At 61.9% G+C, this 25,380-nt stretch overlaps 1 protein-coding gene across 3 annotated transcripts in view; it reads right to left on the reverse strand.

Annotated features, from left to right (window-relative positions):
* RAI1 (retinoic acid induced 1) overlaps window positions 1-23,143 on the reverse strand; it is a 68,286-nt gene extending 45,143 nt beyond the window's left edge. For 2 of the 3 annotated variants that reach the window (XR_011134614.1, XM_068907780.1), the window contains exon 1: window positions 23,060-23,143. The gene's annotated coding sequence lies outside the window, so the exon portion shown is untranslated. The remainder of the gene's footprint in view (window positions 1-23,059) is intronic. The other variant, XM_068907783.1, reaches the window with a different exon arrangement.
* Between the last annotated feature and the right edge of the window lie 2,237 nt (window positions 23,144-25,380).

A 25,380-nucleotide genomic window follows, 5' to 3' on the forward strand; every position in this document is an offset into this window, starting at 1 on the left:
CTGCGCTCGGACCACACGGCAGGAATCGCTCCGCAGACCAGCGGTGATTTGAGGAGTTGTGCAGGTTGGACTCTCAGCTTGGACTGATGATGGATACGGTGAAAGATGCTCCTGACCTTTCCAAGCACGCACAGCTGCTGACTCCAGCTCTGAAGGCTGGTGAGACATTGCCCTTGAACAGGGCAGCGTGTCACACATGCAGGCATACACACAGTTACGTTTCTGGGGAGAAATATCACCATTTTTGCTGGTAGGCAACTTTGAAGATGATCTAAAAACGAACATGATGCCAGAGCGGTATTTGGGGGAAGAGGTGAAATATGGCACTTGCAACTGAGACACACAAAAGACAGAGCTGAGAAGGCTGCAGTTGTCCTTGGCAGAGGAGCCGAAGGCCTAGCAAGCAACACAAGCTCTGACTGTGCCCTGATTTATACAGATGCCAGATCTCCTGAAATTAGGAAGTCTGGCAGCCCCCGGTTTAAACCTTGATGATACAACACAAGCCACAGCGCCCCTCACTTTTCATGCTTAACCACGGAAAACCATGACCACTTTTCTCTTCTTGGTGTCCAGCTTCTGAAAGAACAAGGTCCAAATGCAGCAGCATGGTGGCCACAAACACCTGGCCAAGCCAAATCCATGCGCGTGGTGGCAGAGGCGGGTAACGGACCCGGTGCGCCTCGGCTCCCGCGCAGCAATGACGCCACGGGCTTTGCCCATCGGGGCTTTGCACAATGAGGCTTTTCCAAGTAAGATTCATGCAAAAGAAGGCAGCAAATCCAGGAGGATTTTCCGCCTCGTTTCTCGTTAGCGTCACAGGAGGAGCCCTGCTCTGGGAGCAGACCTTCGGGGCAGCGCTGGTACAGCCTGGCCGTCCCAGCTCCCTTTTCACGAATCAAAAACCTGCTCCGTGCCAGATTTCTAGACAGAAAATGGCATCCATACGCGTTTCCAGGTGACGGAGGAAAACTGGCTGTTTTCACTGCGCTTTCTCCTCATCCCGTTACGATTTTGCACCTGGTTAGCAACCGTCGGAAAGAGGTTAATCACAGTCCTTAAATCAGGAACCTCGCTGCATTACGCTGGGGACGCACATCTGCGCTCTCCATGTCTCATCCCCGGTGGCACTTGGCAGAAAAAAATACGCCCAAAAAAACCCCAAAAAACCCCACCTAAACAAGCAACAGGGCTCCGACCGCGCGGGACCACGCCGTCGCCGCTGCCCGCGGCAGAGGCACGCCGAGCCCCAAGCCCGCGCACGGCTCCCGGGCAAAGGGAGAGCGGTTACGGGCATGCTGGCCCCGCTGCCACGTCACAGCGACGCTGGAAGGGCTGGCCGGGCCGTGTAGAGGAGGTGCCATCTCCAAACGTCGGGGCCGCGCGGAGCGGGGAGCAGCCCAGGAGACCCCGAGCGCTCTCGGCACCGCGTCCGGAGGTCGGCGCTCCGTCGGATCGGCCCCTCGCCGAGGAACGCCCGGAGCGCCCGCCGCCGGCAAACCACCCTCTCCATTTTTGAGCATGACAAAGCTTGGCCTGGACTTGCTATTTCTAGACCCTTCCCAAAGGATGACCCCACTCGGAAAAACAAAGCGGGGCTTTTCCGTGCGGGCACGGACGCGCACACGCCGGAAAACGGGGAGGAACCGATCCGAGAGGCAAAGCTCTTCCGCCGTAACGGCCCCGGGTCTCGGCTCGGGAGCCTCGGCCGGTCGCATCGCTCCTAGCGCTCCCGCAGCGGCGACGGGCGCCAGCCCCGCGCCGCCGAGCCGCTGCACGTTAACCCGCTCTGCGCTTATCCCGACACCTTTTACCCAACGATTCCCTCGCCGCCCCGCCGCTGCCCCGCAGAGCGAGCTCACTGATGTTATCCCCGTTTTGTACCGGGGAAAACGAGGTGAAAGATGGGAAACGACCTGCCCGGGACCACGCGGCCAGCCGCCAGGAGACCCGGGGCCGGCGCCGAGCCGTTTTCGGGGCTCGTGCCCGGCGTGGAGCGATTGCCGGTGCGGGAGGTGGGGATGGACGCCCTGCGTGGACCCGCTGCCCGCCCCTCCCGGTGTTGGCAGGTCCGGGTCTCGTTCCCGCTAAGACTTCCACGCCGCTTTCCGGAAGAGCTCAGGAAAACACCTCCGACCTATTTAAGGCATTTCGGGCCGCACTCAGCATCCCTTTTCGCCTCTCCTCCCCGGAGCCGTGCGTCACCCCGCAGCTGCCCGGCGGACGCAGCGATCCGCGCGCGCCGTCTGCAACACGCTCGCAGCGCCGAGGCTCAAAAACCCGAGATCGCCTTTTGCTTTACGGCGCTCTCCTTTTTTTTTTCCTTTTTTTTTTTTGCTGGGCAGTTTTGAAGTCGTGATCCCCTCTGCGTGAGCGGGAGAGGGCGGACGGGCAGGGAAGGCGCCCGAGGGTGCGGAGGAGGAAGGCCCCGGGGCGGGCGGCGAGCCAGCACGTCCATCTCGGCTCCGGGAAAAGCCGCGGAGCATCTGAGCAGACTTCCACCGTGCAGACGCAGCGGTCTGAACGGGAGCCCCGCAGGTATGACCGGGGCCGTGCCGCGAGGCAACCACCTGAATCCTTCTGTGGCCAGGTGAAAATACCCGAAACGTCCCCAGCGCCCTCCGCGTGCGCCCAGCCTTCGAAAAACAAGGCACAGCGATGCTAAGGGGACCGAGGCCCAGACACCCAGGCAGGAAACCGAGCTGAAGTTTTCACATTAATCATATCAAGCTCTATTCTTTTTCATCTATTTCAAGGCGAGTCAAAAAGAGGTTCACACTCTCCCCTGGCAAACCACAGAGGATGACGTGAGCCTGTCTCTTGCATTGCAAGTAGAGTGTGTCAAGCAATTAGCAAGTAATCAGGAATTCAGACATGGTGGGCAGGATACGATCCCTCAAAGCACTGGCAGGAGCGAAACCCATCGTGGAGTTCCCATCAGGCAGGGAAGGAAGGCAGCAGAGGGAGCAGGGGCTGCTGGTGAGCCATCCGCAAGGAGAGCAGACACCGTGCCAGCACAGCCTGCTGCCATAAACCAGCTCATGTTTAGCGTGTGCTGTAGCTAAGAGACCCCAGGCGTTCGAGCACAGATTTTCCCTCACTCATTTCCAACCTCAACTAGGTGGCCAGGGTGATTTCAAAGCGGTGGTCCTCAGGCTTCCTCCAGACCCTGCCTCCCGGGTCAGCCGAGCGCCTCGCCAAAGCCCCCTCCCTGTTTGCTTAGGCATAGCATTAATTCTTTCTGCTGTCACCAGTTTTACTGCCTGCACCTCTACACGTGCTGGCTTCCACCTGGCATCCTCCAGCGGCCTAAATCCTGCTCTCCCAAAAGTTGGGGCAAGACCGACGCACTGAGCGAGAGCTGGAGCGAGCGCTCCCCAGCCTACGGTGGAAGCCGGCTGATGCTCAACTTGCGAAGCCGTTCCCACCTCCATCCCCCGGTTCCCCAGCTAAAATCACACCAAAGCGAGCCCTGACGCAGCGCGCGAAGGATGCAGCGCCGCGTCACCGCGCCGGGCTCCACCGACGCAGCGTGCACCAGGGCCAGCCCTCGAGAGGTAATGCCCAAAACGCTGCACTGCAGGCCAAAACGCTGCGTTGCAGCCCGAAACGCTGCGTTGCAGACCGGAATGCAGCATTGCAGCCCGTAACACCATGTTGTAGCCCAGAACACCACGCTGCAGCCCGGAACGCCACGTTGCAGCCTGGAACGCCACGTTGCAACCCGGAACGCCACATTGCAGCCCGGAACGCCACGCTGCAACCCAGAACACTGTGTTGCAGCCCGGAACGCCGCGTTGCAGCCCGGAACACTGTATTGCAGCCCGGAACACCACACTGCAGCCCAAAACGCTGCGTTGCATCCCAGAACGCCACCTTGCAGCCCGGAACACCGCGCTGCAGCCTGAAACACTGCATTGCAGCCCAAAATGCTGCGTTGCAGCCAAAAATGCCACCTTGCAGCCCGGAACACCACGATGCAGCCCGGAACACCGCCTTGCAGCCTGGAACACCGCGCTGCAGCCCGAAACACCGCCTTGCAGCCCAAAATGCTGCGTTGCAGCCAAAAATGCCACCTTGCAGCCCGGAACACCGCCTTGCAGCCCAAAATGCTGCGTTTCAGCCAAAAATGCCACCTTGCAGCCCGGAACACCGCCTTGCAGCCCGGAACACCGCCTTGCAGCCCGGAACACCGCGTTGCAGCCCAGAACACCGCCTTGCAGCCCGGAACACTGCCTTGCAGCCCGGAACACCGCGTTGCAGCCCAGAACACCGCCTTGCAGCCCGGAACGCTGTGTTGCAGCCCAGAACACCGCGTTGCAGCCCAGAACACCGCCTTGCAGCCCAGAACACCGCGTTGCAGCCCAGAACACCGCCTTGCAGCCCAGAACACCGCGTTGCAGCCCAGAACACCACGTTGCAGCCCGGAACACCGCGTTGCAGCCCGGAACACCGCGTTGCAGCCCGGAACGCTGTGTTGCAGCCCAGAACACCGCGTTGCAGACCAGAACACCACGTTGCAGCCCGGAACACCGCGTTGCAGCCCAGAACACCGCGTTGCAGCCCGGAACACCGCGTTGCAGCCCAGAACACCGCGTTGCAGCCCGGAACGCTGTGTTGCAGCCCAGAACACCGCGTTGCAGCCCAGAACACCGCCTTGCAGCCCAGAACACCGCGTTGCAGCCCAGAACACCGCCTTGCAGCCCAGAACACCGCGTTGCAGCCCAGAACACCACGTTGCAGCCCGGAACACCGCGTTGCAGCCCGGAACACCGCGTTGCAGCCCGGAACGCTGTGTTGCAGCCCAGAACACCGCGTTGCAGCCCAGAACACCACGTTGCAGCCCAGAACACTGCGTTGCAGCCCGGAACACCGCGTTGCAGCCCGGAACACCGCGTTGCTGCCCGGAACGCTGTGTTGCAGCCCAGAACACCGCCTTGCAGCCCAGAACACCGCCTTGCAGCCCGGAACACCGCGTTGCAGCCCAGAACACCGCCTTGCAGCCCAGAACATCGCCTTGCAGCCCAGAACGCCGCGCCGGCCCCCGGTGACACCCCACGCACCCCGCCAGCCCGGCAGAGAGTGCAGGCAGCAGCGTGCAAGGTGGGAGCACCAACGCGGGCGCAGGCTTCCGGCGAGCCCCGGGGCCGGGAGCCGGCGGGAAGCGGCCGGGGCCGGCGCGGCGGCGGGTGTCAGGAGGGGCCGCCCGGCGGGCCGCCCGCCCTTTCTCCGCTCCATTGCCAAGGTAGCAGCAGACAATGCTATCTGCCGGGCTGTCAGCCTTCCCTCCTCCCGCCGCCTCTCTAGCCAGAAAACTCTCCATCTGTCTCCAGATGGGGTGTTTCTACCACTCCAGTCAAACCGATTCAGAACGGAACAATGATGCTTTGTTAACAAAACAATTTTTGTGTGTCAAGCCCTCCTTCTTGCGGGTTTTTTTTTTTTTTTCCCCGAGTCCCCAGTGGGTCAGCTTTGTGTGGCGTCCTACATTTTGTTGTTTCTTTCACATTTTAAAGGCTCCATATTTTAGTACAAAAGGTGCCTGCGGAGCAGCTTTTATCTGCGAGGCAAGATTTGACACATACGCAGATCACAATTGCGACAGGAGGTTCGTGATGTGGTGGTTAAGGGTGGTGTCAGGACCTTCAGAGTGATGAAGCATTATTTCCAGCGATTTTTGCCTCCGGGATAAAAATTAGAGCCGGTCCGACGGTGCGTATAAGGCTTCTGCGAGCTGGAATCACCCAAGGGCTCATGGAGGGAAGAGCGCGGGAAAGTTTGCGGGAGGAAGGGCTTGCGGGAGCCGCCTCCACCCGCGCGCCCCGCGTCCCGCGGTCCGGGAGGGCACGGCCCCTCTCCCGGCCGGCCAGGGGAAGGGGTGGGTTTGCAACACCCAAACCCCATCCCCGCGCCTTCCTCCGCGCTGCAGAATGGATCCTGTGATCCTCTTCTTCTTTCGCTCTCCCCAGCGCCAAGCTCCCGGCGGTCGGGAAGCCGAAACCTCAGCCGCGCCGTGGCCAGAGCCTCTGGTTAAAGGTCCCGGGGTGTCCCAGGGGTTGGGATGATGCACCTCCACCCCGCAGCTCCAGGAGCTCTCCGCTCTCTTCCAGAGGCGTCTCCACCGCACAGGCCTCCAGGAAAACCAGCTTTTCCTTTTTTTTTTTTTTTTTTGGTCCCGAAGCAACAAGCTCACAAACCACCTTCTGCTCTGCACGTAACCGGTAACGTACAGCAAACAACCAACGCGCCGGCTCCAAAGCAAACAGCATTGTGCTCCTAAGCAGGCCGGCGATTTCTGCACAAGCGGGACTTTTCGTTCCAGCTCTTCCCCTGCCTTTTCCAGGGACGTTCCCTCCTCCTCCCTGTCCCCAGGTAACTGCATCTTCATGGAAACACCAACATTTTGGAGTCACCTCTCCCTCCTTTCCCCACCCTGCTCGACGGCCAGCACCCCTCTCCTTCAGAGACCAAAGCCAAAGAGGACCAGCTGGTTCGTGTCCTTTCCAGCCCTTTCCCTCTCCGTTTGCAGCCCGGACGGCGCTTCGTGCTGCCCTTCGGCTCCATGGCCACCTTCTGCTCCCGCTCCTTCCTGCTCCTGCCACCGACGCTGGAGCCGTAGCAGCAGCACAAGGACGGGCTCCCTTCCAGAAACACGCTCCCCACAGAGCCCCGGCCACCGCGTCCCTCTGGGCTTGGCCCCTCCGGAGACCGCGGGAGCCGCCGGGCTGGAGGAGACCCGCGGTCCATCTGGTCCGCTACCCTGCCTGTGATGTGCTGCTTCAAAGGGAGAAACGTGCTAGAAGAGGGAGAAACGGGATAATGTGCTTCCACTGAAATCCCATCCTAACTCCCAGTGCTTGGAAACTGTTTGGCAGACCAGGGCATGAGACTGCATCTCTCTTCCAAAATAGCAACTCCATGGGGACATTTGCTCCAGACTCATTTTTTGCATGGGCGTAATTGCAGCTGGGAAAGTCCAGGTACTGCTGAGAAAGCAGCCGAGGAAACAGAAATCTCTCTCCGCGTTCAAGACTGCTGAGCAACTCTCGCACCCTCTGCTCTGCAGCAGGGATGCAAAATGTGGCAGGGGATAATTAGTGTCAGGGATGTGCTTCTTGCTGCGTCCATGGAAATCTGTCCATTTTTGGCCTTTGGGAGAGCGCCGTTCATGCACGCTCAATGGAGACTACTTCAATTTGCAGCAACTCCCATTTCTGATGTTTCCGTCTTGATGGCAAACGCTCCATCCGCTCACGGCCTCTCGCCTTGACTGCTCTACACGTGGTCACTGCGCGCTGAGGGAGGGTGCTGAACTGCATTACAACCTTCATTCTCCAACACCTCACTTCAGCTCTTAGCCGACATCCCGACTGGAGTCGTCTCTTTACAAGGACTTTGAAGAAAGCATCGCACAGAATTAAATCTCAGTGCTTTTTATATGTAAAACGCTGAATTTAGCTGCTAATGGCAATTCCCAGCAGAAAAGGACGGTTAGTAGTGGCTGGTATATTTATGAATACTTTCTAAGCAAACGCTGTGAGGCAAGAAATCTACTGGTCCTTATGGAGAGCTGCCCGGTTTGCTGCTACAGACATCTAAATGCAAAGTTTCAACATGGCTTTTGCGTTTTGTGCTCTGCTACACACATCCCTCTCAAATCTCGTCTTGCAGAAATGCTTTCTCAGCCTCTCTCCCCGGGTCAGGAAGGCTGTGGCCGGCTCGGGGAGACGGGCGGCATCGCGGTCCTCTACCTAACGCCCCACAGATTCGTCGGGAAACAAAACTCAGGGCATCTCCTGGAGCGGTCTCCTTAGCTGCTCTCCCCAGAGCGGTTGAGGGCTGACACAAAATACCCGCGCCCTGCGTTTCGGGGAGGTTTGCACTGAGAGCGCGTTGCTTTTCCCCAGCAAAGCCAGGAAAGAACTAACCCGCTTCGGCTCGGCGGGACTGCTCGGCCGCCTGCGCCCCGCGACGGAAACCCAGCTCGAAGCAGATCGCCAGCAGCGAAATGCAAGTTCCTCGGCAGCTTCCGGGGGGGGAAATGTTCCCTCTGCACATCTCCTTTTATGCCCGCAGCACGTTATCCCGGCGGAGGGCTCGCTCCCAGCCGTGCCCCCGCGGCGCTGCAGCTGCGGGCGCGCAGCCCGCGGTCCCCCCGCGCTGCAAGGCCGCTTCTCCCCGACGCAAACCGCCCGCGCGGCTCCGGCAGAGGCGACGGCTGCTGAGCGCCCGTCCGACCCGCCGGGCGCTGCCGGGGCTTCCCGTGCCAGGCCTGCAGCTTGCAAGCGGGCAGACGATTCACGCCGAAACCCTCCTCCTTCCTTTAACCGCGCCGAAACAAAAAGCGGGTGGAAAACGGGCAGCGCCAGGCAGGCGGGCAGCGTGCAGGAGCGAGGAGGCAGGGCAAGACGGGAGGGTGACGGGCGAGGGCGGACTCGCGCGATGCCCAGCGGACGAGGCAGCGGGTTGCAAGCCGAGCCGGGCTGCAGCGGGGGCACCAAACATCGAGCCGGGAGCGAGCGGCGGCCGTCCCAGGCGCTCGCCGCGGCAGAGCCCTGCGGGACGCCGGCTCGCGGCCGCAGGACCGGGACCGCTCCGCGACGTGCCGGGCGGAGGCGAAACAGGAACCACCTCAAGGGAGGCGAGCGGCCGGGCGAACGGTTTAACGTGACTAAGTGCTTTGCCCATATCGCCGCTGCAGGCTGCCGTCGTCGCCCCGCGGACGTTGCCCAAGGGCGGGAGGCAGGACGGCCCGGCGGCTCCCGCGATGCCGGATTCCCCCAGGGAGCGCGAGCGAACGGCGACGAAGGGAGCCCGCGTCGCGCTCTGTGCAAAGAAAAAGGAGACGCGGGCCACCAGCCACGGAGCGGGACGCGGCCGGGGCGCCGGGGCCAGCCGGCTGGGTACCCTCCAGCAGCGCACGCAGCGATGCGCCTATTTGCGTTCTCATCCCGTGTTTGCTCTCCTCCTCTCCAGGAAAAAAAAACCCACACGTTCGTTACGGCGCGTCTAATTGTGGCAAGGCTTTTCCTTTCGCTGCGTGCGTGCGCCGTCGGGAGGGGAAGGGGCACTTTATTTTCGCAACGGCCACGCGCCGAGGTGTTGCTGTCGGAGGAGGCAAAGCCAAAGCATTGCTAATCAAATATCCAGGAGCGCCCGGCGCTGACACCCGCGCCGCGCTACTCTACGGCCTTTCATTAGCATCACCTAAATGTACGGCCGTACAAAGAGCAGATTTCCTTAGCAACAGGGCTGCCTTCATCTTTCCTCCCCGCTCCCCCCTGCCCTTCGGAGACAAACGACTCCGGCTCCTTCGCAAGCGGCGCTCGGAGCGGCTCGGCGGCGCGGCGCGGCCAGGCTGGCGACGAGCCGCGGCCGGGACACTTCCCTCTCCGCGCCGGCACCCGCCGGGCATAAAACAACCTCTCGACTTGGCTCTCCTGCGCGGCCGCGACCAGACTCCTCTCTTCTCCTTCGCGGCGCCGTTCCCTGCCTTTCCCGCACGGATACGCTCCCCCTTTTCCGCCACGATAGGGTCTTTGATTGCACGAGCGCGTAACTGTAATGAGACAAATATTTATTTTGCAGATATGGGTTAATCAGACCGAAGGTATAGAAATATTTCGCGCGCTAATCAGAGTACCTTCAGCAATCAGTATAGTAAATAACTCGGGTAAATTAACATCGGCGAGTCCCCTTATCGGGTTTTGGTCCGAGATATATGTGCATTAAGGCCTAATTTGCCCTCCCCGCCTCGGAAGGGGTTCGGACCACGGTCGCTCCCGCCGGCGCTCTGCCCCGTGCAGCCTCAGGCGCCGGGATGAACGTTCAGCCCGGGGACGTCTCGGCGCAAGAAGGGCCCCGAGGCGGCGGGGGCCCCCGTTCCCGCTCGGAAAACAGCTCCCGCCGAGGAACCGGGCAGCAGCCGCGACTCTGCCCCGGCTCCTGCCACCTTCGGGGCTGCCGAGAACAAAAAGCACCGGAGGAACGGCAGGCATCATAGTAACGATGGTGACAAATTTAATTAGAGCAGGAAGCTCTGGAGCGGATTTCAGATGGCAACACGGCATTTTGCGTGAAAGCATCGCCGTGCGGTCCCCCTCCCGGCCGGCCCCCCGCCTCCGCTACGGCACACCGGCAAAACCTCCCCCCTGCTGCCGGGACATGTCCCCCCCCCCTCCGTGTCACCCCCTCGTCTCCCCCCGCCTCCACCCCGCCAGCACCGGCACGTTCCCGCGGTCCGGAAAACGCAACCGCGGAGCAATTCAGCAACGCCGCGGCCAGATGTGCGACGGTGGCCAGATGTGCAACAGCATTTCCGCGGCGCCATCCACGCGAGCCGGGACGCGCTACGCCGCCCTGCTCGCCGCCGCGCTCCCGCTTCCCGCAGCAGCGGGCCGCTTCGCACCCGCCGGGGGCCGCAGCCCGGGGCCGAGGGCAGGATCCGGCCGGGCCGAGACGGCGCCTGTAGTTTCACCTTGCGCTGCAGCCGCCGAGAAAAAACCTTGGGAACTGGCTGGAACGTAACCACCTTGGGGAAAAGGCAGGCGGAGAGGAGCAGGTAATAAGATTTCTAACTGGTGCTGGTGGAAAGAAGGAAGTAATATAACAGTTTAATTAATCTATGCCTATTAGCGTTATTAAAGAAAACAGGGAGCTATTGGAGGTTTACCGCCGAGAATACCGTCAAACGGGGACCTTCTGCGGGGAATTTTATGTCTCCGTGCCCAATTTATAACCAGCACGGAGGTGTGGTGTTAGTGACAGCCAGCGCTGAAATGTCACAGCGCTTAGAAGTCATTAGCCGGGGACACAGGGAGAGAGAAAGCGAGGATGGAGGAGGGGACGGGGGGAGAAATAGGGAAGGAAGGAAAAGGAATTAATTTAATTAAAAATATCTTTAGAGCCTGTCTCTTGATTTGTGTGGTTTTGGGGCTTGGCAGAGCTGCTGCGAACGGTGTGGAAGGAAAATCAAGGTTGCTGGGGCTTTTTGAAGCTGATAAAAAAAAAAAAAAATAAGCACACTTTTCATGTTCGGGAAGATAAATCCCCATTTTCTCAGTCTCAAGACAATCCAGTTATTTACTGACAGTTTTACTGTGAAATAAAAAGGGCTTTAAGCTTCTTTCTACTTGATGTCTCCATAGCCTGAATATTATTAGATCCCAGCCTGGTGCAGCTGGAGTTTTGGTTAATAAATTTAACGTCATTAGACAGAAAAGCCTTCGACTGAATGTTGCAATTTTTTTTTTTTTTTTTTTGCCGTTGCAGTCAGACTGTATGTAGGTGGCAAGAATCAAAAGAAAGGAAGTACGCTTGGCAAACAGGGGAGCGCTAAGAAAAGGTTTCGGTTGGGCCGGGGATGGGCGCGAGGCCGCTCTGCCCGTTCGCCCGCGCCGCTCGGCCGGCGCCGCCGCTTCGGCCCCGTCCCAGCGCGAAACGCTCCGGCCAAAGGCAGCGCGCCTCCGCCGGGAAGCCCGAGCCTTGTCCGCCTCTGGGATAAGGCTCATTTTGGGGGCTGGCCCCTTGGGGTTGGCGAATTCCACCCCCCCCCGCCGCCCCCAACGCTTCCCGGCTCCCCGGTGGGTTTTAACCCGTCCCCCCCCCGCCCCGGCGGTAAGTTTGCAGTGGATGCGGATGTCCGGGCAAGGCTTCGGCCGTCGGAGCATCCCGGCGGCGGCGGTTCCCGCGCTGCGCGGGAAAAGCCCTCGCGCCTCGCTTGAGGCCTTTTGAAGGCAGCTGGGGGCGGCGGGAAGGGGAGAGGGGCGCGGGGGGAGGCGGCAGGAAGAGCCCCCCGTCCCGGGGCGCTGCAGGGGCCGCAGGAAGGCTCCCTCGGCGGGAGAGGACCGAGGCTGGGATAAGCCCGTCCCGGGGGCGCAGTCGACCTCGATGCATTGCTGGGTTGGGTTTATTCCCCCGCCCAAAGCGATCCGTTTCTAAAAAAGGGGTGTTTGTCCTTTCCCCCCCCCACTCTTTTTTTTTTCTTGGATTTAATCTCCCTCTGGCAAATAAAAGCAAAACAAATAATTGCAAGGAGCGAGCGTGGGTAATTAGCAGCAGATGGCTTGCGATGACAGGTACCTTCCGACCTGCGCACCCCTACTTAACAGCGCTGGCGCTCGGAGGGGCTCCCGGCCGCGCCGCTGCCGCCGGCTCGACGACTGCAGCCCCGCGAGCGGCGCGGATGCTGGAGCGCAGACAGCAGCCCTGCGCGCTGCTTGAGGGAAATCCAGTTCAGAGCCAAGGCAATGCATGCAGAGTCATTAATCTAGGTCTAGTGCCAATAGGGATGGCTTTGCATTAGCGCCGGGCCCCTTTGTAGTTCAGACAATCAGTCGTATTCAAACAGCGCGAGATAACGCTGCAGAAAGCTGAGACCATTGCAGCTCATTCCTCCTGCAAGGGGCGGGGGGGGAGAGGATTTACAGGCCAAATAGCATTGCATTAATGGGACTGCTCAGTATTCTGCACAGACGCTCGCGGATAATGTCTTTGCAAACTAACTGCAATAAATTAATTAAATTAATCTACTATGCCGTGCTTGTCCCCACCCAACATCAAATTCAAGGATGATCAGGGCTTGCCTTATCCTCCGTAGCCTACGAAAGAATCTGGTCTCACCCGCTCTAGACTTTCGGAGGCACTGAATTGCAAAGTACCACCTGCCTCACTAAACTAATCACCAGCCTGGTGGTTTAGATCACATCAGTTTTACATGTAATTAAGACTGTCCAGGAGGGCATGCAGCTGCTTACATGGTCGTTCCCTCTTATACAGCAACGTGCCTCCTGCTCAGATAGGTGCAATTAAACAAGCCTGTTCACAGTCATTAAGCATTAATGCACCTCATTAGCATAAGAACTGGAAGAAGCTTTGATGCAGGGAACCCCGCAGGAGAAGGAGATGGAGAGAGACGGAGGTAGAGCCAGGAAGGCGCAGGGCCCGGCCACCACCTCCTCGCGGTGGCCCCGGCCAAGCATCCCGGCTCCGTTTCTGCAGCGCCATGAGCCGTGCCGTGCCCTCCTCCCCAGAAACGGCGCCCGGTTATCATTCTCTTCCCCCCACCCCTTTTTCCCCCCTCCCCTTATAAATTATGCTGGTGGAAAAATAAAAAAAAAAAAAACAAGAACAGCAGCAAAAACCAAAAAAAACTGTTGGGATATTAACCTAGCGAATCCATTAATAAGCTGAACTCTCTGTTGGCGTTGACACAGCACACTAAAGCTTTAAAGAGGCAGGGCCCCCGACGCTGGAGATGGGGGCAGAGACAAGGGCGCTAACAAAGAGCCACTGTTGCCACGGCCGTGGCCATCGCGGGGAGGTCCAGCTGTCTTTGGTGCTCTGTTTTCCAGACACAAAGAGCAGACTGAACCGTTTTGGTCTGAATGGCTTTCATTCGACGGTAGAGAAAACGAGGCGAAAGAAAGAACCTAAAGTGTCCAGGAGAGGAGAAAAAAATATATAGAAGAAGAAGAAGAAGAAGAAGAAGAAGAAGCACGTGGTGCATCGCAGGTCCTCGGCGAGCGAGGCTGCAGCTCGCCGGGGTGCAAAGCCGGCCAGGAGGCGTCGGGAAGCGCGGATGCTTCTCGCGCGGGTTCCCGCCGCTTTGCACCGCCACGCGCGGCGTCACCCAGCTACGGGTGACAAACAGCTCGTCCAGCTCGGTTTCAACCTCAGGGGGAGCGAGGCGGGTTCGTGCAGCGGCTGCGGGCCGGAGCCCGCCGGACGGCCGCGCGCTGCAAGAAAGGGGTTCGCGCCGCGAACCGGCCCCGCTGGGGTACAGGGCCGGCGGCTGCTGCAAAGGGGCGACCCGGCTCCGGGCGAGTCGCGAGCCCCCATCCCGAAGCCGTGCCCTTGCACCTGCAACAGGTCTGAAACGCGCAGGCCGGATTGCTGCTTTCCAAAACGGGGGCTCCAGAGGGGCAGCCACGGCAGCCGGGACCCGCGAGAACGCCGGAGCCGCGCGCCCGCCCCGGCCCTCCTGCCCGGCCCGCCAGCCGAGCGCCCGCCGCGCGTCTGGGGAGAAGAGCGCCCAAGCCCAGCGCATCCCCCTGCCCCGCTGCGGGGGGGTCGTTCCCGAGGGTCTCGGGAGACTCCTCTCGCCGGCGCGCTCCGCCGCCCCAGCGCTGCCACGCTGGCAGCCCCGGCGGGTTCCCAACCCCCCGCGGCCGTTCGGCCCCCCTCGATAATAACCCTCCCTCCCGCGAGCTGTAAGGCGAAGTCCATCCCTTCGGTTCAGTTAAAACAGCTTTGCTTTCTTTCTTTCTTTCTTTTTTTTTTTGGGGGGGGGGGGCGGGGAGGGTGCTGAAAAGGCTTTCACCGTGCAGTCGGCCGGATAAACCAAGGAGGGCTCCTACCCAGCAACAGGCTGCGGGATGACTGATGGAGACGGTGACCCCCGGTGAACCGCAGCCCTGCTCCCCCAGCCCCTTCCCCTTTTGTGATTACAAGTAGTAGTGGGGGGGGGGGGCGGAAATTAAAATAATAAAATAAAAGAGCGTAACATAACATTAAAAAAAAATAATAATAAAATAAATGCAACCCCTAGGCGCCCGCCGCGCGGCGCGGCTGCTCGGCGCTGCGCTCCTCTGCCCATTGTGCTGCCGCGAACATCTCCCAGGCGCTCTCGGGCGCTGGGTTTTATTGAACGCAACTTCAATGGCAACCGGAGAGGGAAGGGGAAAAGGGAAGAAAGAGGGGAAAAAAAAAAAAAAAGCCTGGAAAATCCATGCCAAAAAAAAAAAAAGAGAGAGAGAGAGAGAGAGAGAGAGAGAGAGGTGGGGAGGGTGTTTTTTAATGCAATCAATGGCTCCTTCCTATAACTGCCTGTCGTGAGGACGTTTCTCTCCAGCGGCGGTCCCACGGCTGTGACACTGCTGCAACGCTCGCGGCTCGGCTCTCCATCTCTGGCAGCAGCCCCGTGGTTTCGTCGTTCCTGGCTGCGATGGCAGGGGGTGCGAGCCAGCTCGCGGAGCGCGCGGCGACGGGGCCGCCCGCCCTCGGAGAGGGCCTCCCCGCCGCGAGCTCCCCTGCACGGACAGCGAGAGGTCCCCGCGCGGAAAGCGCAGTAGCAAAGTACTGACGGAGGCATTAGCTATTAAAAAAAAAAAAGGGGGGGGGGGGAAGGCTATCATAGAGCTTTAAAAAAAGGCAGCAGCAGCCGCCCGGCCGTTTTACTGCTGTCGGGTCCCCTTTTTTTTTTTCCCCCCCTTTTTTCGGTGGGCACGGTGCAAAGGCGGAGAGGCTCGGCGAAACACCCGCGCAGGCTCGGGACAAGCGATAAGGCAGCCAGGGCATCGCTCGGGCGGCCCGCGGAGGCGACGGGCGCGGGAGCATCGCGCCGGGATGCCGCGGGCCCGCACGCCTCCGCGCTCTTGCTAACGAGAAACGAGTCTTAAAACATTTAACGAGCGAATAAACCCGTTAAGAGGATATGATTAAGCGCGGGCCACGGCTCCGCGTTTAAGGCGTCGCTGCTGGACCTTTAGAGGGGTTCAGAGAGCCTGGCCGGCCGCGCGCCCCCCGCCGACGGCGCAGCGAGCGCTGTGAACGGCCCTTCGCTCGGCCGCTTTTTACGCTGTAAAGGTTGTTTTGGGCGTTATTTTTACGGGAGCTGGGAGAATAAGGCAAAACAAGTCACGGTGAATCATCGCTCAACTTTTTAAATACGTTCAATTTAGCTGGTTTTGCGCCACCTTTTTGTTTATGCTCTCCGAGCGCTTCTTGCCGCCGAGTTACAGGCGGGGATTTTTGGCCAAGAAGGAGAGGAAAAAAAAACAAAAAAAAAAGACTGTTAAATTTAAGCAGCAGTTGAAGATATCGGAAGAAAGTGAATTGCAGCTTCTTAATTGCAACAGTTCCCTTCCCAAACCTCAAGTCTAAAAATTAAGCCTGCCCAATCAGGAAACTGAAACGCACCACGTGACCCAGGATCCCAATTAAAACGGCTCTAATTCTTGAGACCGAGTATTCACAAAAGAGCGAAGACCACGGATTATTCACAGAAATTATCTGGAGAACAATTTTGAATAATGAATACGATGGGGGAAATCGCAGACACTTTGAATACTTAATGCAACTACATCCCAAAAAAAAGAAAAAAAAAAAGAGAGGCAAACAATTTGTGAATAGAAAAGAGGTGAAACGCACAGAATAAATTATTTATTATGGTCCCTTCCACCATCGGCAATTATTACGTAAGAACGAGGCCCCGGCGCGGTCGTAAAGGCTGCAGAAAGCAGAGCTAGAGACCGACAGACGGACGAAGCTGTTCCTGGAACGGCACCTAACCGCGCGCCCACAGCCCGGCACCAGTCCAGGTGAAATAACCTGGGAAACGGAACGCCCAAAGCAACCGGAGCCAGCAGGACAGGACGCCGCGGGCCGTGCGGTGCCGCCGAAGCGAGGAGCGTACCCCCGCCACGAAGCGGACCAAACCCCAGGGAGCAGAGTTAACGCTTCGGAGGAGCTCCTGGACCACGTACCCGTGACCGGTGCAAGCTCAAGAGACGCCTCCTGCCCGCCCTGGTGCGGGGACGGCCGCAGAGCGGGGCAGCCGCAGGCAAAGGAGGTACCAGCGGGCACGGCGCCGGCGGAGGCCGCTCCGAGCGGGGCATCGCATCCCGCCGGCCGGCGCGCGGGAAAGCTCTGCCGCGCAGACGCCGCGAGCGCCCAGACGCCTGCAGGGCCCGGAGCAGAGACACGGGGGCTCGTCAGATCCCATCCTGCCTGCCGCACCTCTCCGCGGCGCCCCGGCTTCGCTCTGAAAGCCGCCCTGGCTGCTCCAGCGCCCACCTTGACGCCCGGAGCGTAGAAGAGCGGAGAAGCCGGCGGCTGCTTAAACCCGAACCGTCCTCTCCACTCGGGAGCCAAACTCCAGGCCTCTTCGCGTTGACCTTATCGCAGCCTCAGCGTTGCGTTGCCTTTCCCCGCCTGCAGCTCCCACGGGGTTTGCTTCTAGGTTTGGGGGACGGGTGTAGGCACGGGAAGGACAGAGGGACCTGGAGGACGTCCGGGGCCACATCAGGGCACGGAGCTGCTGGGAAACGGTGGCAGAGCAGGAAAACGGGGCAGGTGGCCACGGAGGACGTGGCGTGACGGTGACGCTGCGAAGCTCCAAGGGACGTCATTCGGGAGGGCTCGTCGAGGTTTGGAGAAGGGCGAAGGGGAAGAGGTGAGGATGCTGAGCGCCGGGCGGAGCGCCGATCCATGGGCTCTCCTCCTCTCGCTCTTCTCTGGGACGCCGCGGCGGGTTTGAGCAGGGCATCGGCCCCCCGCTACCTCGCAGGCAGCGCCGCCTCCCAGCAAAGGGCAACGCTTCTCTTACGGACGAGCCAGGGCATCGCTCGCGAGCAGGGGAAGAAGAGCAGCCTGAAGGCGGTGGGGTTCAACCACGTCATTTTGCAACCAGCCTGGCCAAGCGCCTGGAACAACGCTGCCCGGTCCGTGGAGATGGCAGGAGGGGCTGCACCCACGGAGACCTGCCCCTACCCTGCACCGACGCGGTGGGCTTGGTGCCTGCAGAGCACCCGGCCCTGCAAAGACCCCTCGGGGCCGGGCTGGAGCATCGTGCTGGGAACCGCACGTCCCTGGAGGATGCTGCAACCCTCATGCGGCAAAACCCGCTCTCCCCGGCGAGCACGCGACTGCCCCGGAGCTGGGCGAAGTCTGCAGCCAGGGGCCTCTCCCTGCTGCCCGGCCGCGCGCGGCGCGGAGCAGCACGCTCTGCGAGAGACGGAGCTTTCCGCATCCCAGCCTGCTCAGCTGACGCTTGTCAGGGCAACGAGAGGTTACAGCCGGATCACGAGACATGCCGGCGAGGCATCTTCCCCTCCCGGGGGGGGAGGCAAGCGCAGAAGTTGTAAAAGGAGCCCGATCGTCTTGTATTTCTTCTTCTTCCTGCAGCTGGACATGTGGGGAGATGGTTCCTCTTGTTTTCCTCTGAAATGAAAGGGGAAAGGAAACCGTGGAAAATTTGGGGGGCAAAAATTAAATATAAATGCAGTTCGGTCAATGTTTTGGGTCCAATATTCCCCGAAGCTTCTGTTGGGGCACTCGCACGAAGCGGCGGCCGGATCTCTTGAATTCACTAGGATGTTTCCATCAATTCATACCCACTTTTCGACAAGCCTGGTCGAGTACGCAGAGGCAAGCCTGGATGTTGTATGCTTGGACGGAGGCGTCAGGAGACCCACTCGTGAACTGAGCGTCGTTATCGGTTAGTAACTCACCTGGAATCTGTGATTCCTCACGTTATTTTGCTACGTCCCGCGGACTGAAAGAGCTCCTTGAAAAAGAGGCTTGTCCACCAATACAGGCTAACCTTTCCAGCCGATGCTAGCAGGTCACTGCTGACGGGGACCAAAAGCAATCAAGGACTAGCACGGTGCCTCCAGGGCTTCTTACCGCCCTCCTCTATTTCCTGGCGATTCCCAGGGTGGCTGCAGGAGGGGGCTGCAGGAGAGCTCCTCCTGCTCCGGCGTTCCCAGGTAGGGGCAGGCGCTGGGCCTTTCCGGAGCGTGGGCATCCGCGCGGAGCAGAGTCCCCTCGAAGGCCGTACCAAGCAGGATGTTGTTGCGGCTCCTGATCCGGGAATCACAAGGGGAAAATCAGTTTCTCTTTCTTTTCCTTACAAGAGGCTCCTGAGCGGGGAAGTTTATTCTGGAGAGATGGAGAACGGCCAAGATCCCGCGGGCTCTGCTCCCGTCTGCCCGAGCAGATTCCCCCCGGCAACAGATCGGGATGCAGAGCGTTGCCGTAACGACTCGTTGGGATAACGGCTGCTTGGGATAACGACTTACGTTGCAGGTCCCAGCTCTGTTACAGCCCAGCGTTCTCAACCCAAATTGCAGATGGGGAAATCGAGGCACGGAGGCGTTCCCGGAGCGAGCCAAGGCGCCGGCGGCACCCGAAGCAGCCTGCCGCGCCGCCGAGCTGTCGGCGTGCAACCGCCAACCTGGCCGAGCTTCCCCGAGAGCCCCCGCGGGGGATCCCCACCACCCCGAGCCTGGGGCCCTGCTCTCCCTCTCGGCACGAGCTTCCTCCTCCGGCCGCTCGCCGCAGCCCGGGGTGCCACCTTGCCCCACGCCACCGCCCCGTCCGCCGCGCGAGCCCGACGTCGCACCCCGGCCGCGCGAGCGGCGGGCGTCGTGCTGGCAAGGGCAGCGGCTCCGCGCCGGCGAGGGGACAGGAGAGGGAGGGGAAAGGGAAAAAGCCGAAGCAGCAGCCAGACAGCTGCCTCTTCCTCCTCCTCCTTTTGTGCAGAAATGTGTTTGTGTTTGTCAGTCAAACGGATTGTTTTCTCCTTCTTTGCAGGCCAATTGTTTCTGCTCCTGCAAGATAAGGGATTGAAAAGGGCTATATTTTTATGGCACTGAATCGAGGACCTGCGAATTGGAGGGGAGACATCGAGTGGGAGGAGATTCCTGTTGCAACCAGCACTCCTCTCCCCCTTCCGCTCTCCAATCCTATTTCCACCCCCATTTTCCTTTTTTTTTTCCCCCCTCCTTCCCTCTCCCACCCGGAGCTGCCTCTCAGCCCTCTCGCTATTTAATCTCCGTGTCTCCGGTGGGCTCGGGAGGCTGATGCAGCTCCGTCCTCTTCGCACCATCTGCCGAAAAGCATCCGTCTGTCCCCTCGCTGGTCCGTCCAGCGGCTCCTCCTGCCATTCTGCCTCCCAAAAACGGAGGTGCCGCCGCAGACGCACGTCCAGGCGAGCAAGCCCAGGCCGGGGGTTTCCCCTCCTGGGAAGGTTTTGCCCAGAAAGCGTCTTGGAGTGCCAGGTCCCGCAGCCAAACAGCAGCGGCCTCTCTGGCCTTCCAGGGCTGGCGGGAAGGAGCGTGTTTCCCACCTTCTTCCCTTCTCCTGTTGCGCTCCCCCGAATCCCAAACCGCTCCTTCCAAGCGGGACGATACGACCCGCCGTGAGGGTGGAGAGCAGAAAGGCTGAAGCCCTACGATCCGCGGCGTCGGCCACGCCATCGGAGCAGGCGGCCAACCCGCCCGGACCTGCGCAAGGACCTTGCTCCGGGCGCAGGGGGATGCCAACGTCCCAAGCGCGAGCCCTTTGCTCCCCGCACCGGTCCCATGGAGCTCGGCTGCTCGGCGCGGAGGCCCGGAGGGAGCCCGCGCCTGCCCCGGGAAGGGGCCAGCGTCGTTCTTAGCCAGCTCGTAAGCCTCTCGGCGCTCAGGCTTGAGGACGGAGATTCACTCAATTAATTTTGCTTTGGCAAAAAGTCCATTTTTATTGCTATTTCATGCCTTCAGTATAGATTTTCCCTCCTCGTCTCAAAGGGATAATAAAACCCGACTCGTTCTTTTTATAAAAAGTCTCGCACTCCCTCTCTCACCAGGCTCTGTGTTCCCCCAGCTAGAGATGTAAATTTAAAGGGGAAATGCTGTCATTTAAAACAAAACAAAACCAAAAAAAGCAACTCAGCAAGCCCATCTCCTGAGCGGATTCCAGCTCCGCAACGAGGCCGCGCAGCCGAAGCAAACCCGAGCGGCGGGGCTTCCCGGCGCGCGCGCGCAGACGGAGGCGAGGCGCGAGCCGGCACCTGCCTCCCTCCCTCCTCCTCCTCCTCGGTGCCCGGGACCTCTCCGAAACGGCCCCTCCGCCGGCGGAAAACCCCGCACGCCGCACGGCCGGCCGCGGGAACCCATCGCCACGTCGCGTGGCGGCCAGCAGGTCGCCCGGGGACGGAGCCGGCGGGGGTTTAGGAACGGCTTAGACGCCCGTACGCGCCGGGCACGGCTCAGCCTCGCACCTCGCCGCGGCGCCCTTCCTCGCCTCCCGCTCCCTTTCCGAAGCTGCCCGGCCGGGCTCCTCCGGCAGGCGCGCCTCCGAGCGACCCAGGGCCCGGGGGCAGCTCGCGCTGGAGCGGGCGGGAGAGCAAGGAGCAGGGCGAGGAAAGCCGCGGCGATGAGCGTCGTCCCGCCGCGCCGCCCCGGCTCCACCGCAGTTGGGCCGTTTCCTCCGCTCGCAGCGCAACGCCTCCTTCCCCGGCGCGAGCTGCCGAGCCTCGGGGATGCTACGGAAAGAAATTCTGCGGCCCCGCGCGGTCAGTTCCTAAAAGCTCCCGCGTTTCGGAGCCGGGGCTCAACCTGGGTCCCTAGGTTTTCCTGCAGAGCCCTGGCAAAAGCGGGCTGGAAAATCCTTAGCGAGATGCGGCAGCCTCAGCAGCTCAGGCAGAGGCAAGAGATGATTAAGACTGGCTGAAATCTCCCAGGACCCTGGAGTCGGAGAGGCCCCACGCAAGACGGAGAGACACCCCGGGTTGCTCCTTGCAAGCGGTAACTCCTCTCACCTTAGCGGGGTGCTGAGCCCGGCACGGGGGGCTCGGCCAGGCCAGGGACCTGGTCACGGCCCTTGGTTTCCAGGCAGCAAAGGTTTGGAGGAGCGGAGGATCACTTAGCAGAGCGAGAGCGAAGGTTCAGAGCAGAGCCTTCAAATTACACGCTACAGAGCACTTTTCCTGCCTAAAAGGTCTCTGAAATGACTGTGGCGGCTCTGAAACGAAGCACTCCGCATGCAATTGCTCCCTGGGGCTTGCAGAGGAGACAGAGCTCGGCGAGGCGAGGGGGTCCGCGGCCGCAGCTCCTCCAGCAGACGAGGACGCGCGCCTCGTCGCTGGACGCCCCAGCGCAGCCGCGCCGCTTCCCTAAATCTCCCCTGCAGTTTCTGCCGGTTGTGGTATTTCTTTTTTTTTCTTCTTTTTTTTTTTTTCTTTTTTTTCCACTTCCTGCCTTGAACTTCACACAGCTCCCCAGCCCCAGGGTGCAGCCCGGGGCTGGGCCCCGCCGCGCCGCCGGCCGCGCGCCGCGGCCCACCGGGACAGCAGCGCTGCAACCTCGGCGAGGCGGCGGTGACGCCGGGGCGGCCGGAGCCCAGCTGGCAGGGGGCTCTGCCAGGCAAAGCCACCACCTCCGCTTCCTCCCAAACACCGTTTGGGGAGGTCAACGGAGGACAGCCAGCCAGGGGACCGCGCGCCACCCAGGGGACCGGGACGGGGTGGGTGCAAGAGCGTTTGCAAAAGCCCAGGGCCATCACGCCGAAGGGACGGCGCGGCCCCCCCGGCAGCGAGCCGCTCTGACGTCAACCGCCACCTGCGACAGGTCGGCGACGTCAGCCGCCCGGCACCGCCGGGGAGCCCCCGCGAAGCCGACCCCCCCGGGCCGCAGGGGATCCCCCTCCGCGCCCCCGCTCGCGGCGCAAAGCCCGCCGAGCTCCCGCTGTCACGTCCGCACGCTGCCAGGGAAGGGGTGGGAAGGGAAGGGGGGGGGGCGCAACACGAAAATAACTGCAGCTTCAAACCAGCTGCAGCAGGTCTTGGAGGGGGGCGCCGGGGAGGGGGGGGGGTCGAAGGCTCGCAGCCCCATTTCCACCAAGGGGGTTGTAAAATGCCAAAAGTTGCCTCTGTGCATCCTGCAGCCGGGCCGGAGGGGGCTCCTCGCTCGCCCCCGGAGCGATGCGGCCCCCCCAGGTCGGGCCGGGGGCTCCCCGCTGCCCCCCGCCACCGTGACGTCACTCACCCCGGGAGGAGGGGGGGGGAAACCGGGAGGTGTGTTGGGGGGGGGGCCGGAACGGGCTGCGATCTCAAACGCAAAGCAACGCAGCCGCCGCGCAATGGAGACGCGCTCTGCCCGCGGCGGGGGCCGCAATGCAACCGCGAGGCAAAGGCGCGGGGCGCACGCAACGGGACGGCGGCGCGGCTGCACCGGGGACGCGGCGGCAGCGCGACCCGGGGGCGGCCACAAGGCACCGGTGGGCGGGGGGGGGGGGGGAGCGAGCGCCGCAACGCCAATGCAACACCGCAAACGCCAGCGCAACACCGCAAACGGCTAATGCAGCACCGCAAACGGCTAATGCAGCACCGCAAACGGCTAATGCAGCACGGCAAGCGCGGCGGGCGCGCAGCGGCGACCGCGGCCGCCGCCTCGCCGCGCTCGGGCCACCCCCTGCACCGCGGCCAGGCCGCTGCCGGCGCCGCCGCGGCTGTCAGCCGCCCCCGGGCCCGGGCCGGCTCCGCGGCCTGCCGGGCGGGGCCCCGGCCGGGCCTTACCTGTGGGGCCGGGCCCCGCTGCGTCTCAGCGGCGGCGCTGGGCGCGGGCGGCGCCGGCGGCCATCCCCGGGCGGCCGCGCCGCGCCGTGCGAGCCGCCTCGGCGGTGTCAGCGGGCGGGAGCCCCGCGCGGCGCCGGGAGGGAGGGGAGGAAAGTCGGGGGCATGACCGCGCGCCGTCGGAAGTGCCGCGCGCCGCGCCGCGCCGCGCCGCCCTGCCCTGCCCTGCCCGCGACGGCGGCGCCACCTGCCGGCCGCGCCGCGCCACCGGCTCCGCGCACCGGGCTCCGTGCATCGCGCACCGGGCTCCGCGCGCTGAGCTCCAGGCTCGGCGCACCCGGTTCTGCGGGTTGAGCTCCGCGCACTGGGCCCTGGGCTCCGCACACCAGGTTCCGTGCACCGGGCTCCGCACACCAGGTTCTGGGCTCTGTGCAACGGGCCCTGGGCTCTGCGCGCTGGGCTCCGCGCTGGGCTCTGTGCAGCGGCCTCTGAACACCGCACACCGGGCTCCGCGCGCCGGGCAGTCAGCTCCGCGCACTGGGCTCCGCGCACCGGGCTCTGTACGCTGAGCTCCGTGCACCGTGCTCTGGGCTCTGCGCACCGGGCTCCATGCATCGTGCACCGGGCTCCGCGCACCAGGCTCCGGGCTCTGTGCAACGGGCTCTGGGCTCTGCATACTGGGCTCCACGCAACGGCCTCTGCACACCGCGCACCAGGCTCCGCGCGCCGGGCAGCCGGCTCCACGCACCAGGCTCTGTGCAACAGGCACCATGCTCTGCGCAACGGGCTCCGCGCACTGCACATCGGGCCCTGCACAACAGGTGCAGGGCTCCATGCAACGGGCTCTGCACAACGGGCTCTGCGCACCGTGCACTGGGCTCCGCACAGCAGGCACCAGGCTCTGCACAATGGGCACCATGCACCAGGCTCCAAGCAGTGCACAATGGGCTGCACACACCACACAGCAGGCTCTGTGCAATGTGCAGTGGGCTACTGCGCAATGGGCTCCACACACCGCTCAGCGGGCTCCGAGCAATGGGCTCTGTGCACCACACGCTGGGCAGCAGGCTCCGCACAACGGGCTCTGCACGACGAGCACAACATAGCGTGCAGTGTGCCCTGGGCAGCAGGCACTGGGCACTGTGCACCATGCACCACGCACCAGGTTCCACACATCGGGCTTTGTGCACTGGGCACCGTGCGCTGGGCAACGGGCTCCACACAACGGGCTGTATGCACCACACTCCGCGCACTGCACAGTGTGCGCTGTGCCCTGGGCAACGCAATGCACTGGGCAGCAGGCACCGTGCGCCAGGCTCCATACACCGTGCACTGGGCACCAGGCCACGGCCACCAGGCTCCATGCACTGGGCACCAGGCACTGAGTGCTGGGCACCTGGCATCACACACCAGGCACTGGGTGCTGGGCAGCGGGTGCTGTGCACCATGCACCGGGCTGTGCACATTGGATACCAAGCAGCAGGTACCAGGCATTGCACGCTGCACGCCCAGCACTGTGCTCTGGGCGCTGCTCACACAGTGCTGTGGACCACAGCAGGCCAGGTACGGGGCACCGCACACTGGGATCCAGGGCACTGGGTACTGGGCACTGGGAACCGGGGAGCACAGACCGGGCACCAAGAAAATTGGTATGAGGTACTAGCCATCGGGCACCACATACCAGGTACCATGCACCAGTTACTGCATACTGGGCACTAGGTAGTGGGCACTGTGCCCTGGGTGCTGCACCCTTCATCACTCCCGGGTGCTGGGCCACGTGTGGGGGACTGGGCAGCAGGTACCAGACCAAGTGCATCGGGCATTGGGCATCGGGCACCGGTGCCCTCTGAGCCTGGGCTGGCATGTGCACAGCAGTTGTCCTGGTGCAGGGAGAATGGTCTGGATCTGATCCACACTTGGATCTGCGTTTCAACTTGGATCAGGATTTGGATCAGGATGTATGTCTAGAGATGAATCTGGATTTGCATTGGGATTTCGATCTGCATCTGGATCTGGATCAGACTCTCATCTGGCTCTGCATTTGGATCTGGGTACAGAGCCTCGTTAGGATCTAGATCTGCATTGCATTTGCATCGGAGCATGCATCCTTTGCAAAGGGGTTCCTGCCTCCTGCCCCAGATGCCACGGGGACCCCCAGGAGGAGACTGCGGCGGCGGCAGCTGCGCCGAACGCTGCCCCCGAGGCCTGAGCACCGGACTCTGTGCAGAGGGGAAGGACAAAATGGCCCTGGTCCTGCCTGCCTCGGCCATTCGTCCGCGGCACGTCTCAGGCTGAACGTGCTCCAAGCAGGAGCTGGCGTCGGG

Source organism: Struthio camelus, chromosome 15, assembly GCF_040807025.1.
Source record: "Struthio camelus isolate bStrCam1 chromosome 15, bStrCam1.hap1, whole genome shotgun sequence".
Lineage (NCBI taxonomy): Eukaryota > Metazoa > Chordata > Aves > Struthioniformes > Struthionidae > Struthio > Struthio camelus.